This window comes from Amblyomma mixtum, chromosome 1 (assembly GCF_055824585.1).
Source record: "Amblyomma mixtum isolate Tamu chromosome 1, ASM5582458v1, whole genome shotgun sequence".
Lineage (NCBI taxonomy): Eukaryota > Metazoa > Arthropoda > Arachnida > Ixodida > Ixodidae > Amblyomma > Amblyomma mixtum.
In genome coordinates this window covers 152410407-152423704 of record NC_143012.1, presented here as the reverse complement: position 1 = coordinate 152423704, position 13298 = coordinate 152410407, and positions in this window count along the sequence as shown.

Here is a 13298-nt window from a genome sequence, read left to right as displayed (position 1 = left end):
CTCGCCAGTGACGCTCGTCCCTCCGCTCCTTTGCAGCCTTTGACAAATGCTATAAAAAAGAATTTAACCGTGGTGTAATTAACATTTCACCAAAATAAAAGCGGAACGCTGCTTTAACGATTCCCGTATTACGTGGGGCGGCTCAGGTGCCCACCGTGAGACAAATATTGCCCCTTTCCATTAACAAATCATTATTGATCATACACGCATGAAAGTAGGCAACGGCGTCGAATCATGACAACCTTCCTTCTGTATTTGTTGTCTTCAAGCAAGTTATTAAGGCGGTTGGTGGTAACACATTCCCGAAGGAGTCAACCGATATGTCGTGTTAAGCTTTGGTGCCTAATAGAATGCTCAAGTTTTTTACCCTGGAACGTCTACGGGTGAATAACGATAATTCCTCCGTTACTGATCCGAAGTACGGTTTTCCCCTCTGGGTTTTCTATAAATGCAAACGGTTCCATATTTCCACGTAGTACGGCTCTGTAAAGTTACGAACTTTTTTTACAGTGTAATGTTGGGAAGCTGGTGAAGTCTTCGTCATTTTCTTCTTCATCATTCTTCATTTAAAGAGGGCTATACTTTTGGCTTTCAGTTTATTGGTGGTATGCATGACAATAGAGATCAGCTTTCTCTGGTGCTTCAGTTTTTCGTAAGGCACGAAGTGTCCCAACTGCTTTCCGCCTACCGTCTAGCTGCCTGCTGAGTGCGTGCTTGAACACAGCCTTTGGTGATTGTGAAGAAATACCGTTCTTTGGTGTTGTGCCTTCTTATCTGTTCTGCTTCTACACACTGCACATTTTATTGTGTGCTTCAGTTCAGTGAAAGGTAGGAAGGCACTAATGTTTTCCTTCTAGCACCAGAGTGTTGTTGTTGTTGTTCACCTGCTAGAATGGCGCATACCCACACAGGGGGATTGGCCAAGAAGAGGGGTGCATAGAGGCTTTTTGTGATGGTTTTTTGTTTGTTTGTTTTCTTGGAAAAATAAATAGATAAATTAAGTAATAAATAGAAATAACAGAATGCTGGGGAAGAGGACCTTCAACAGAAAGCAGAAAGACCAAGAAGAAACGGAAAATGCATAACGCACGCAGGAGATGGAGTCGGCAAGATCTGTAGCAGAGGGAGTTGAAAAATAAATAAATTAATAAATAAATAAAAATAATTATAATAGTAAAATGAGAAAAGTTATAATCATGAGTAAAAAAATAATATATATTTATATATTAGCAAGGTAACCGATTTGATTCTAGTAAAAAATTTAGAATGGCGGTAAAAAACAGACCTGTGGCTGTAACCAAGAATGGTGGCACCAAATGACAATATGATCGGGCTTCTCAAACTAAGGCCAAGCTGTTGCAGCGGTTGCTCTAAAAATCGTCGTCTCATCATGGAGGAGCGTGGACAAAACAACAAAAAATGGCCTATTGATTCTTGTTCACGACAGAATGCGCAGACGGGAGAAAGCGCCAGACCAGACCTGTGCGAATAAAAAATTTAAGAGGTGGATCCGGCAGCGCAGCCTAGTTAGAGAGACTTCGAGCTTTCGTGAATGGCCTGATTTCCTGAAGAGAGCAAATGCGGGCTGGTTGGTACATGTTTTACGAATTCGGAAAACAGCGCAATGAAAGACAACACAAGAGAAGGACAAAACACCAGCGCTGATTTCCTGCTCCACGAATACTGAAGGTGCAAAAAATCATCAGATCTGAAAATTGATCCAGATGTCATGCCTAACCAAACACTTCCCCGAAATCTCGCTGCTGTGATGTACGCTGTAGCCGGGAAGATAGGTAGCACGGGACCATTGAGGGACGCTTTCCCCAGGCTATCAGCCACTTCATTATCTGTCAGAGTGTTGAATGAACATGCTTTTGAATTTTTTTAATTGGCTTTTTATTTGCAGGAAACAATACAGATGATGCCCTGCGGGTGGCGTAAGGCTAAAGGCTTGGAAGCCTGACGAGGCCTTAGCCCCCTCACATCAGTTACAGCTTGCAGCAGCAGACACACATTTTCTGAATTCAAGCATGTACGCGGTTGCAATAGGATAACATGTTCACGCTTTTCCATTACAACACAATGAATACGAGAAATACACAGTACAATGCAGCAATATAACTAAAGTGCAGCTCAAAAGTTTTGAGCAGGAATGACGGTACATAGGCATCCATGTACACATGAAAAGAAACTAAGCCAAAACTTGCGTACGTTGCGTACAAACTGCAAGTTTCTAATAACACAATTGTACAGAAGCGAGTATTAGCGTATATCACAGTCTAACAAAGAGCAGTACGAAAGGGAAACAAAAGAACAAAATTAGAATAATAGTTGCAAATGCATGATAACCATGTAGAAGATGTTTACTATATTTGTAATGCGTTTATGGTTGTAAAATTATATTTGAGGAAAATAGGAATGCTCGATAATTTCGTTTGAAGGCTCTGAATGGTTGGCTGAAGTCAACATAAGATTCGTGTATGTTAAGCAGTCTAACTATTTGATAGTCCATAGACTGTTTGCCAGAGTCCGTTCGGAATTTTTGTACCTTTCTCTTACGATTCCTGATTGCATATCTCATGGAGGCATGCTGGACGTTATCGGCATATAGCTGTTTTTGTATATTAGTTGCATTATCCGGAAATTGTACACTTTTTTAACTGGAAGGATATTATGTTTGAAGAAAAGTGGTTGCGTAGGCAAGTTTCTTACTTGACCTTTGTAATTCTCTAATATCCGAAGTACGCGCTTCGGCAGAACTAATATTCTCTCATAATTCCCTTTGGTGGTCGTACCCCATACTAGCATACCATAGAGCAGTTTGGAAAAGAATAAAGTGTAGTACATTGATCTCTTCAGCCAAAGAGGTAAGATATGGGCCACTTTACTTAAACATCCTACAGAACGCGGGAGTTCCGAAATTAAATGATCAGCTGCATGATATGTCCATGACAAATGTTCGTGAAACCATATTCCAAGAAACTTTTGCGTCTGCACTTTCTCCAAGTAATGGTCTTCAAACTTAATATTGATATTATCACATGCATTCTTATTGATGGGTCTGAATACTATGTATTTAGTTTTTTGCGCATTGAGCTGCACCTTATTTTTTTCTAGCCACCGGGACAGTTCTAGCAGATAATCATTAGCTTCATTTCTTATTTCTTGGATGGTTGTGCCTGTAAAAAATATACTTGTGTCATCAGCAAACAACGTGATTTCAGGTGTGTGTTTTAGCTCAGTGATATCATTAATGTATAACAGAAATAGTACTGGCCCCAGTATCGAACCTTGTGGGACACCTGCTTTTATAAGTAGTTTCTGGGAACATACGTTGTTCAAGGTAACGTACTGTTGCCTCATTGACAAGAAACTCTGGAAAAGATTTAAGGTAATGCCTCTAATGCCACATCTATTCAATTTACTAAGCATGATATCGTGATTCACTGAATCAAAGGCTTTCCGTCAATCGAGGAAGATACCTAGGGTATACAGCCTCCTGTCAAGATTGTTAATAATATGAGTTTTAACTTTTACAAGGGCTTCTTCTGTCATCTTGTTTTTTTGAAAACCATACTGGGATGGCGAAAGTATATTGTATTTGTTAAGGTATGTTGTATGGCGCTTGTGAATGCACTTTTCATAAATTTTTGAAAATGCGGGCAGGACTGAAAATGGTCGGCAATTTGAGATATCATTTGTAGAACCACCCTTATGAACGGGGACTACTTTCGCCACCTTCAGTTTCTGTGGGAAGATTCCAGTCAGAAACGATTGGTTTATTAGGAACGCAAGTTTTGGACTAATTACAGACGAGACTTCCTTTAATGGCGCTACCTTAATTTCGTCATATCCACTCGAAGCAGTGGCTTTTAATTCCTTTATAAATCTGGTGACCTCAGCTGGAGTAACATCAAACAGCACAAGAGAATTAATTTGACTAGTTTCATCATAGTTACAGTCATTTTCAACCTGGCCTGTTGCGGGCATTGCTGAATGCACAAAGTATTCATTTATCACGTCCGCTAAGGGTTGACCTTCGAAAACGATGTTATTAATTTTCATTTGTTGAGGTGCACTGCTAGCTTGATTTTTCCCTGTTGAGAAATTAACTTCTTTCCATATTTTTCTTGGGTCCGATCTTATTCGGGAAAATAGTGACTCATAGTAGTCTTTTTTTGCTTTCTTTACGTCGCTATTTAATTTGTTCCGAAAGCGCCTAAACTCAAGAAATAAGCCATAATCCTTACTGGCAAGAAATTTATGAAACATTGTGTTCTTTTGTTTTATTCTTTTATAAAGCCCTGCACTAATCCAAGGCTTCCTAATTTTACGTTTCTGCACTTTTGCACTTTGTAACGGAAAAGCATCATTGTAGCAGTATAGAAAGGTGTCCAGAAATAGGTCGTATGCTTTGTCTGGATTTTCTTCTGAATACGCTTCAGTCCAATCTGCTTGCTCGATCAATACTCTAAACTTAGTCAGTGAGTTGTTGCATACGATCCTGTGCTCAAAATTACGAGTTCTATCCTTATCTTTTCTGAATTAACATTGGGTGGCGATATAAATCGGCTGATGATCACTAAGATCACATGTCAAAACCCCTGCTGTATATTCCGAGTCGTTAAGGTTTGTTATTGTGACAGCATCAACTATTTGAAAAGAGTAATGACGTTGGAGATAAACAGCCACACCCCCACCTCTGCCTCTGCCTGCCCGGTCGAGGCGAATTGGCGTATAGCTGTGGAACTGAGGAGACAAGTCTTTTGCCGTGAGCCAGGTTTCGCTGAATAACAGTGCGTCAAATTTTATTTGATACGACTTAAGTAAGAATCTAATTCTTCGTGTTTGTTTCTTGTGCTCCGGATATTTTGGTGCAGTGCTACGAAGTGGGACTTCAAGGAATGCTTATCTATGGCATGCGTATGTGTCGACATTGCTTCAGTAGGTGGATTATGCTCTGATACAGCAATCTTGGGTTACCTAAGTTAAGAGATAAGCGCTACGTCTTCAGTGCTCATGATTTTGATGACGTCCGATGTTTCATCTTTCCTGGCAAAACTTTTTCCAGAGTTCACCCACACAAACTTCCATTTTGCAGCTTTCTTCTTGGCCACGGCTGCCCCAAGAAGCTGTTTGTTTCGTAGAGTCAGGTGTTCATTGACGTAGACTGTGCTACCTGTTCCTTCGTGACCAAGCTCAGTGGTATCGATCTTCTTTCTTTTAGCTTTCATGAGCAAAGCGTTTCGCTTTGCGCGTGACACAAATCGAACGGTGATGTTCTGTTCCTTCTCTCGCAAAGTTTTCACCCTGTGGCAGATGTCGATATCGGAATCAGCAACCTCCTCACCCACAGCTTCCCCTATCTTTTTTGACAACCACTAGCGAGTCAAGCTCTTCGGGCACGCCCTTGATTTCCAAGTTGTTGCCTCTTTGGTATTGTTCGAGTTCTTCGATTCTTCCTTCCAGTCGCTCATTTTCAGCTTTCAGGTCTTTGTTTTCTTCTCTTAGCGCTTGTATTTCAGCCCTGAGTGCTTTAATGTCCTTTCCTATTTCTTTAACATCGTCACAAGTGTCACTACAATAACTTATGCTCTTTTCAAGGGCTCTCAGTTCAGCCCGCACTTCTCTGCGGAAGTCCGCGACCATCGTAGTTAGCTCTTTTTTTTCTTCCTTGTTCATGATGATACTTTGATTTAAAACGTAATGCCACAATGATAGCACACTGTCGAGTACACTGTCGAGTACACTGTCGAGTACACTGTCGAGTACACTGTCGAGTACACTGTCGAGTACACTGTCGAGTACACTGTCGAGTACACTGTCGAGTACACTGTCGAGTACACTGTCGAGTACACTGTCGAGTACACTGTCGAGTACACTGTCGAGTACACTGTCGAGTACACTGTCGAGTACACTGTCGAGTACACTGTCGAGTACACTGTCGAGTACGCTGTCAAGTACACTGTCCGGCAGCAATGCAGAACGAGAAAACAGGCACAGGGTAACAGGTTGACCCCTTACCTGCGAATATTTCAGGCACAGTTTAGGCTTCCTGTCGCTCTGTGCACTGCTGCCGGACTGTGGAATTCCTGCAGCTCTCGTAGTATATGTGGGCAGCAGGCGGTCCCGAAGTTCTTTTCGGCGCACTCTCCATTGATGCCCGATTAGTTCGTCGGCAGCGAAGCTCCCCTCGGTGATGCGCGGCACACCATGCGTGGAAGCAACCTCTGATAGCGGCGATATTCCAGCGCCAATAATACAGATGGGTTCCTGCGAATATTTCAGGCACAGTTTAGGCTTCCTGTCGCTCTGTGCACTGCTGCCGGACTGCCGGAGCAGTGTTTTTCTGTTTGCTTTGGTGTTTCTCGTGAACCAGTAGTCTACAACATGCTGAAGGTACAGCATGTTCGCTGTCTCTGTAGTCATATACAACATCTCTTCTTCAGGATGCTGCGCATCTTGTGTGGCACTGTTTCTGGGATACGGTCACAACATCTTTGCCTCATGGCATTTCGCTGCCTCTTCATGCAGTGAACTTCGTCAGCCCATATGTCGGACTACGCACTCCATGATTCCATAGGTTACATCAATACTCGCCATTGCATCCTTAGTACCTATTTCATGGCCGCGTTTTATCATTTTTTTTACCTCTTCCACTCTACTCTCCTTCTGTCTTCATCTCCTGAATTCCCCTCCCTACGCAGAGCAGCATGCCAGTGATTTTTAAACGCCGGCTAAATTCTCTGTTTTTCCAATAAAGAGTCTCTTTCTTGCTTTCGTCTGCTTTTTCCCATGCTGTATGTAATTATATGGTAATAAACTATTTTTATTGAGGGAAAAGCCAGGCACTTGTTTCATAGTCATTATCTTCCAGGTGAAAATGCAAGGATTGGGCAAAGTTTTGACAGGCTACCAATTCCCACCTTTTCCAGTCGAGGTGGGCACGCCAGACGGAAACCTACGAATTCTGCATTAATTCAGCTGGAGCTAACTAGAAGCATAATTTATCCTGCTGGGCATACTTTCTGTGTCAATAATAAAGCGGAAAATTACAATTCTCAGCTGGAATTGAATGGTTTCCAGCTGGAATGGTATGACTTACACCACCATAATCGAACTTGAAATGGGAGCTTTGTTTTCACTTGAGCTCTCAGCCTTGTATGCACGCGACCCAAGATCACTGATCAAAGAAAAAAGCTTGACCTGCTTTGCTTTGATAGTTCTGCTTGACAATGAACATATAATTGACAACACAGGAGTAGAGGAAGATAATTTTTCAGAGGGCCTAAAGTTGATACATTTTGCAACCTTTTCTGCCATTGTGTTAGAGATAAATTGTTTGTGTTATTCATGAATTTTGCCACTTTCCCCTCGGAAATTCAGCTTCATACTTGCTGGACATGTTTCACATCGCCTTAATCGTGCTAAACAAGCAGTTTGCCTCCCATGCGCGCGCACCACTGTGCACCTTAATTTTTTTGTTCTTCATACAGCCAAGCACTGCAATTACCTTCGTTCCATTGCAGTTCACCACTGTAACCTTGTGCACTTAAAGCATTCATGGAAAAAAATGTATGCGGAGTGACGATCCGCCCTTCCCATGATGCTGCTGCGCTTCTGGTGTCTGAAATTCTTTATCTGCTGCGTATGCATTTCCCATCGAGTTAATATTATTTCGCTCCTGCTTGCACATTTTTCGGAACTTAAGTATCCCAGCAAGGACCATTTGAAGCTTCAATAAACAAACAAATATATAAATCACGGTTGAAATGGGCCGATGAGTGCTATTACAGATGAACATGGAGAAATTCGTTTGGATTGGTCGTGCTTTTGAAACAAGGAAAACATTATGGATGCATATAAGCTTGAGTAATCGTCAGTCAGGGCATTAAGCCATCACTGGTATCTAAGCACATACAGTATATTTTTTACCTGCTGGGAACAAGCGCAAGGAGAAGGAGGAAAAAAAGTGGAAAGGCAGAGAGGTTTACCGGAAGAATGATGGGTTTGCTATACCTACAAGGGGCGAAAGGGGTGAGGGTATCAAAAAATGAAAGAGAAAAGAGTAGCAGAAAATGGAAGTCACTATGAGAAGTCAGCGTTCGTTAAAGAGGAGGAGGATAAACTTTATTTTCACCGACAAATGTAGCAGACAGTGTGAGGTTATAGCCCCATCAAATGGCCAAGAGCCCGTGGCGTTCGACGACTTCCAGGGCTCTTGCCACAAACGTATCTGTGTGTCCGGTTCGGAACTGAGCAATGTGGCCTTCGACTGGTCTGTATTCTAAAGCTGCAAGCCTCAAGGAGGGGAGTCCCGAAGGCAAGCCCAGAGTATGTGGGATAGAGTGGCATGTTGGGCACATAGTTGACAGGAAGGGGAGTAGACCCCAGGGTATATGCGGGCATATATCACGGGGTTGGGGAAGATGTTCGTTTGTACATCCCTCCACGCAACCTCTTGGGGTTTGGTGAGAGAACTGTGTGCGGAGGGATATAGAAGTATACCTAGGCGGTAGTGCATAGTTATGTTCAAATGTAAGTATACGAGCTATCGCCGTCCGCAGGACGGGCGACCCCACATCCCGGTCTACGAATCCTCGGGCATAATTGTGGGCCGCCTCGTTCTCTGGATGGGATGAGAGCGCAGGGACCGAGATAAATTGAATCCGGCAGAGTTGGAGGTAGGTGGAGTGGAGGAGAGAGAGGGTGATAGGGGAGACCTGGCGTTCGGCGCACTTATGAATCGCAGATTTAGAGTCGCTAAAGATGGCTTCTGCAGAGGTGGAGACCATCGCCAAGGCTATGGCCGCCTCCTCGGCCTCTTCAGGTGATCTGATGGGAATGGAGCATGCAACCAGCGGCCGTCCACAGTAGTTTACAACCACAAGCGAAAAAGCTTCGCGGTCGGGGTATTCGGCGGCGTCGACATAGACCGCTGTCCGATCTGTTAAATATTTTTTGTGCAGAGACTTAGCCCTATTATGTCGCTCGCCGCAAGGTCAGGACAGCATTCGTTGAAGTCACAGCCTATCGTGCCGGCCAAAAGTTTGCAAGGAGGAGAGCTGTGCCTTTAGAGGCCTTCGCGCCGACGATCGGCTTGGCGAGTGGTCGAAAATCTTCATTTCCGTCAGTGGGCGTGGATCTAAATGCTCCAGCGCACGGTTGAGAGACTGCCTTTCGACGCTGTAGGCAGGGCAGTCACAAAGAATATGGGATATAGTCTCGTCATACCCACAGATGGCACATGCAGGGCTATCAGCCGTACCAATTAAGAAGGAAGGAGTAATGGTTGGTGAAAGCTACACAAAGCCACAAGCGACACAGCAAAGTTTCTCCACGCCGTGCTAAGCCGGATGGAAGCCGGAGCTTCAGATCTGTGTCCAAGAATTTGGAACATGAATTGGAAAATTGGCCGGGATTTCACGCAGCAAGCGTGATGTCCTCAACACGCGGTGAAGCGGTCATGATTTTGGTTTTATCTGCCACCTTTTCTTCAAGCGCTTTTTTTTAGTTTTGTATCGTTTTATTAGCTCCTGGTTGTAACCAAGACCTGGCAGAACACCCGAAATGCTTTGGCATCCGCTGCTGCGCCGTGCATTTGCGAATGGAGTTTACTTTTTGCTTCTTAAAACAATCGCAGCTTCAGGCTGCCACGAACAGAGAAAAATCTTTATGTAGTTCTCGCAACGATGACAGCTTATCCTGCAAAATGTAGAGCTACGACTTGAAAGCTATTGCTACGTGGTTGTTTCGAAAAATGTGTTCTTGGGAAGATTTATCATTCCTTCTTTATTTTATTCTCCCATTTTCCATAATGAACATGTTTGAATCGCATACCATTATACCAGTACTTGTTACTAATTATCTTTACACTCTAATTGCATGTTTACGCGAAGGAGTTTCACTGCCACTCTCTGAATGTTTCAGCAATTCAGCTAAAAGAAAAACATGATTCGAAGCAGCCGCGTCAGCCTTTCGTTGCAATGCCAGTGGCGCTGCACGACACTCTCTGTGGCTGGTCTTAAACACAGCGCCTGCAGCAGCTCAACGATGAGCAGCGCCACAAACGTCGCGCTCTACGACGTGTCCACACCTTACAGGCAGCCTGATGATCATGACAGATGCGGAGCGCCGCCTCACGAAGAAAGAGAGCACGTTTGAAAAAATTGTCTTCGTCCGCAAAACGTACGGCGCCACTCAGGAGGCACCCTTAAGACCCCCTGATATTGAAAGTAGCGACACTCTCCTCCACTTCCGTGATTTCCTCCTCGATTAATCTTTCCCGCCGGATGTGCGCGCTGCGCACGTCCCGCTTCGAAGGCCATGCATCCCGCGCTCGCCGGTCCTATGTGGTGGTGGTGGTTGTGGTGAAAACATTCATTAAGAATGGAGAGGAGGTATGTTTGGATCAGCCCGTAAGGGACCGATCCTTACAAGCACTATGTGCAGGTCCCTAGTATGGGACCCCGGTGGCGGTGGCCGCGGCCCGGGCGCGCCCGACTAAGGTTTGTCGGGCCTGTAAGTCGTGGCAGCCACTCCTTCCGGGTTGGGTTGGGGATGGGGAGAACAGCCGGTTTGAAGGGGCAGGCCCACACCACGTGATAGGTGTCAGAAGACGCCGCACTACAGTGCGGGCAGCTGCCGTTAAAGGAGGGGTCAAAATGTTTTAGTGCTGCCGGGAACAGCAATGTATTGGTGAGAAGGCGGAGAAGGAGCCGCTCATCCGCCTTCTTCAGGCCTTGACATGAACGAGGGTAAAGGGGATGACTACATTGATAATATGTCGTAATATATTGTAAGGTAGAGGTCGGATTACGATCTGGTTCCTGATCGGGTGGTGAGGAGAAAACAGCCCGGTGAGAGAGCACGCAGGCCGCTTCGTTTGCTGCCTTGTTTCCTGCCAACCCCTGATGAGCAGGGGAACATATAAACATCTTGTAATAAAAACAGCGCAAGGACACAGGACGAGAACGGAGAGTAGACACACACAGCGCCGTGTGTGTCTACTCTCCGTTCTCGTCCTGTGTCCTTGCGCTGTTTTTATTACAAGATGCTTAACCAACTCGCCCAAACTGCCATTTTACTACAGAACATATAAGGTAATGGTGTGCGGGTTACGTATCCCGTATGCAATTTTGGTAGATTCGATAAGCTAGGAAGGGGGTGCAGCCTTGTTCGGCTTTGCGACAGGCCCCTCGCGAGTCGGTGATTATGTATTTTGAGTCGGAATGCGAGGCCGCGAGAGCAATCGCGACCTCTTCTGCTTGTGTTACACTGCAGGCTCGGAAGGTGAGGCCGTTAACTGTGTTGCTGTTGTGAACTATACCGCGACCGTGTACTATCCCCCGTGGTGAGGATCGGAGGCGTCCACGTAGTATTCACCTATTTTGTTGGCATAATGCCGGGCTAGAGCTTCCGCTCGTGCCAGGCGCCGACGATTATGGTCTTCGTGTGACATGTTTGGTGGAAGAGGCCGCACGTGCAGGGCACGTCTCCACCGTTCTAGCATGTGAAACCTGTCTTCCATGGGAGTGCAGTGTAGGATATGGAGTCGAGCAATATTATTAAGCGTGCCCTTGACCTCCCCGTCACTACTTCAAACAGCCGGCTTATGGCCCTTGGGGTGGTGAATAGCTTCCGGGAGCTCCGAGAGGCGCACCTTACAAACCAGTACACGCGCTTGTAGCTAACGGAATAGGGCCCGATGTGTTAGCTGGCACACGCGAGCGCACCTAAGTTTGCGTTTTTCCCACGTTCCTATTATGAAACGTAACCGATAGAAAGAGATGCGACATGCTTGGCTATACCACGAACCGCATTTGACACCTTATAGCCTGACCAATGAAAGTCTAAACGTGAGAACTTGCAGAATGAACAATCGAAGTGCACTCCGTCCTCCTCAATGCGGCAGAGTTTTTATTACCATCATTATTTCCATATTATTGGTGTTATTGTTGTATATCCTTCAATATTCTGGGGCATTCTGACGCTCCACTGAATCTAGATTTGGCCTAGCAATGCATTTCCGCGAAAATATTGTTTTTTTTATGACGCTGTTCTTTTGAGATCGAGCGAGGTAAATATTGCGGTAATTCAGGTAAAGATGTCGTTTGACGAGTGAAGTTTCATAAGCATGACGATGGCTGCGAAAATTTTCGGACATTTTCTTTAATTCGCGTCATGTATTTTTTTAACATGTTTCAGACCTAAAATTTTCATTTCGGCTTCTCGGAGTGACACGCACGCCGCTGCTTTCTTGCGTAGTCAATACAAATTTCACGGCTTCTTGAAATAAAGGAAGTTTTTTGCTAGTTTTTTTCGTTTGTTTTAACTGATTACTGCAGAAGTGTGCCTGGCCTAGGGATCGCTTTAAAATTTTTTTATGATTGCTGGTGCCAACGGAAGACTTGATTAAATGGTGGAAAAATTATATTGTCTCGATGACTCATCAACTCTAATCCATCGATAGCATTTAAAGACGTTTACAGATTCCCGTGCTGATTAAATATTGAGCACTATAAAGCGGGATCAGAAAAGATGTAGTAATTCTGTGACTGAGGGAGCCTTACGGAATCGATTCGTGCTACCTTATAAATTACGGAGTTAAAGAATGTCATGTTATTTTCGTGCAGTGGAGTATATCATAACTTCGCCTGTGACAAGTGAAAGCTCCCCATAGACGGCACCTTTTCTGGACTCGCTTTTGGGATGGCTTTAGACCTAGGAATCGCGGTAGTGGGAGAAAGAGGGAGAGAGACTTTAATTAAAAAAGGAGATGTCTGCCAGGTCATTAGCCTAGCGTCCAGCACGACGGTTGAATGAACACCATAATCATTCTGACGATTAACATTCCCTATCATCGCTAGACAGACTATGGTATAACGCCGGTAAAGCTACCTATATTGTAGCTGCGGGGCACGGGGGAGAGAGATACCCGTATACGCTATGATAATGAACGTCTCTCTATTTTGCGCCACGTCAGAAGTACGCGTATTTACTTAAAAAAAAAATACTGTCTGCGATGCAAACGTTCTTCGTCGAAACTCACACTGAGATCCGGAAATTAAAGTCGCTATAATAAGCGTGATCCCACGCGAGCAGTCACGAATAGAACACACATAGCAATACCATGATATGGAAAGATGAGCATGCGAAACGACTCACAATGATCAGCGAATGAAGCAAGATTATCAGCTTCCTGATGATCTCGAAGAAGTTTTAAGCACGCACACTAGATTAGGTAGCAAGAAATCCACAGTACATCGCCGAGGACGCTGTTCTTTGCTAGAACAAAG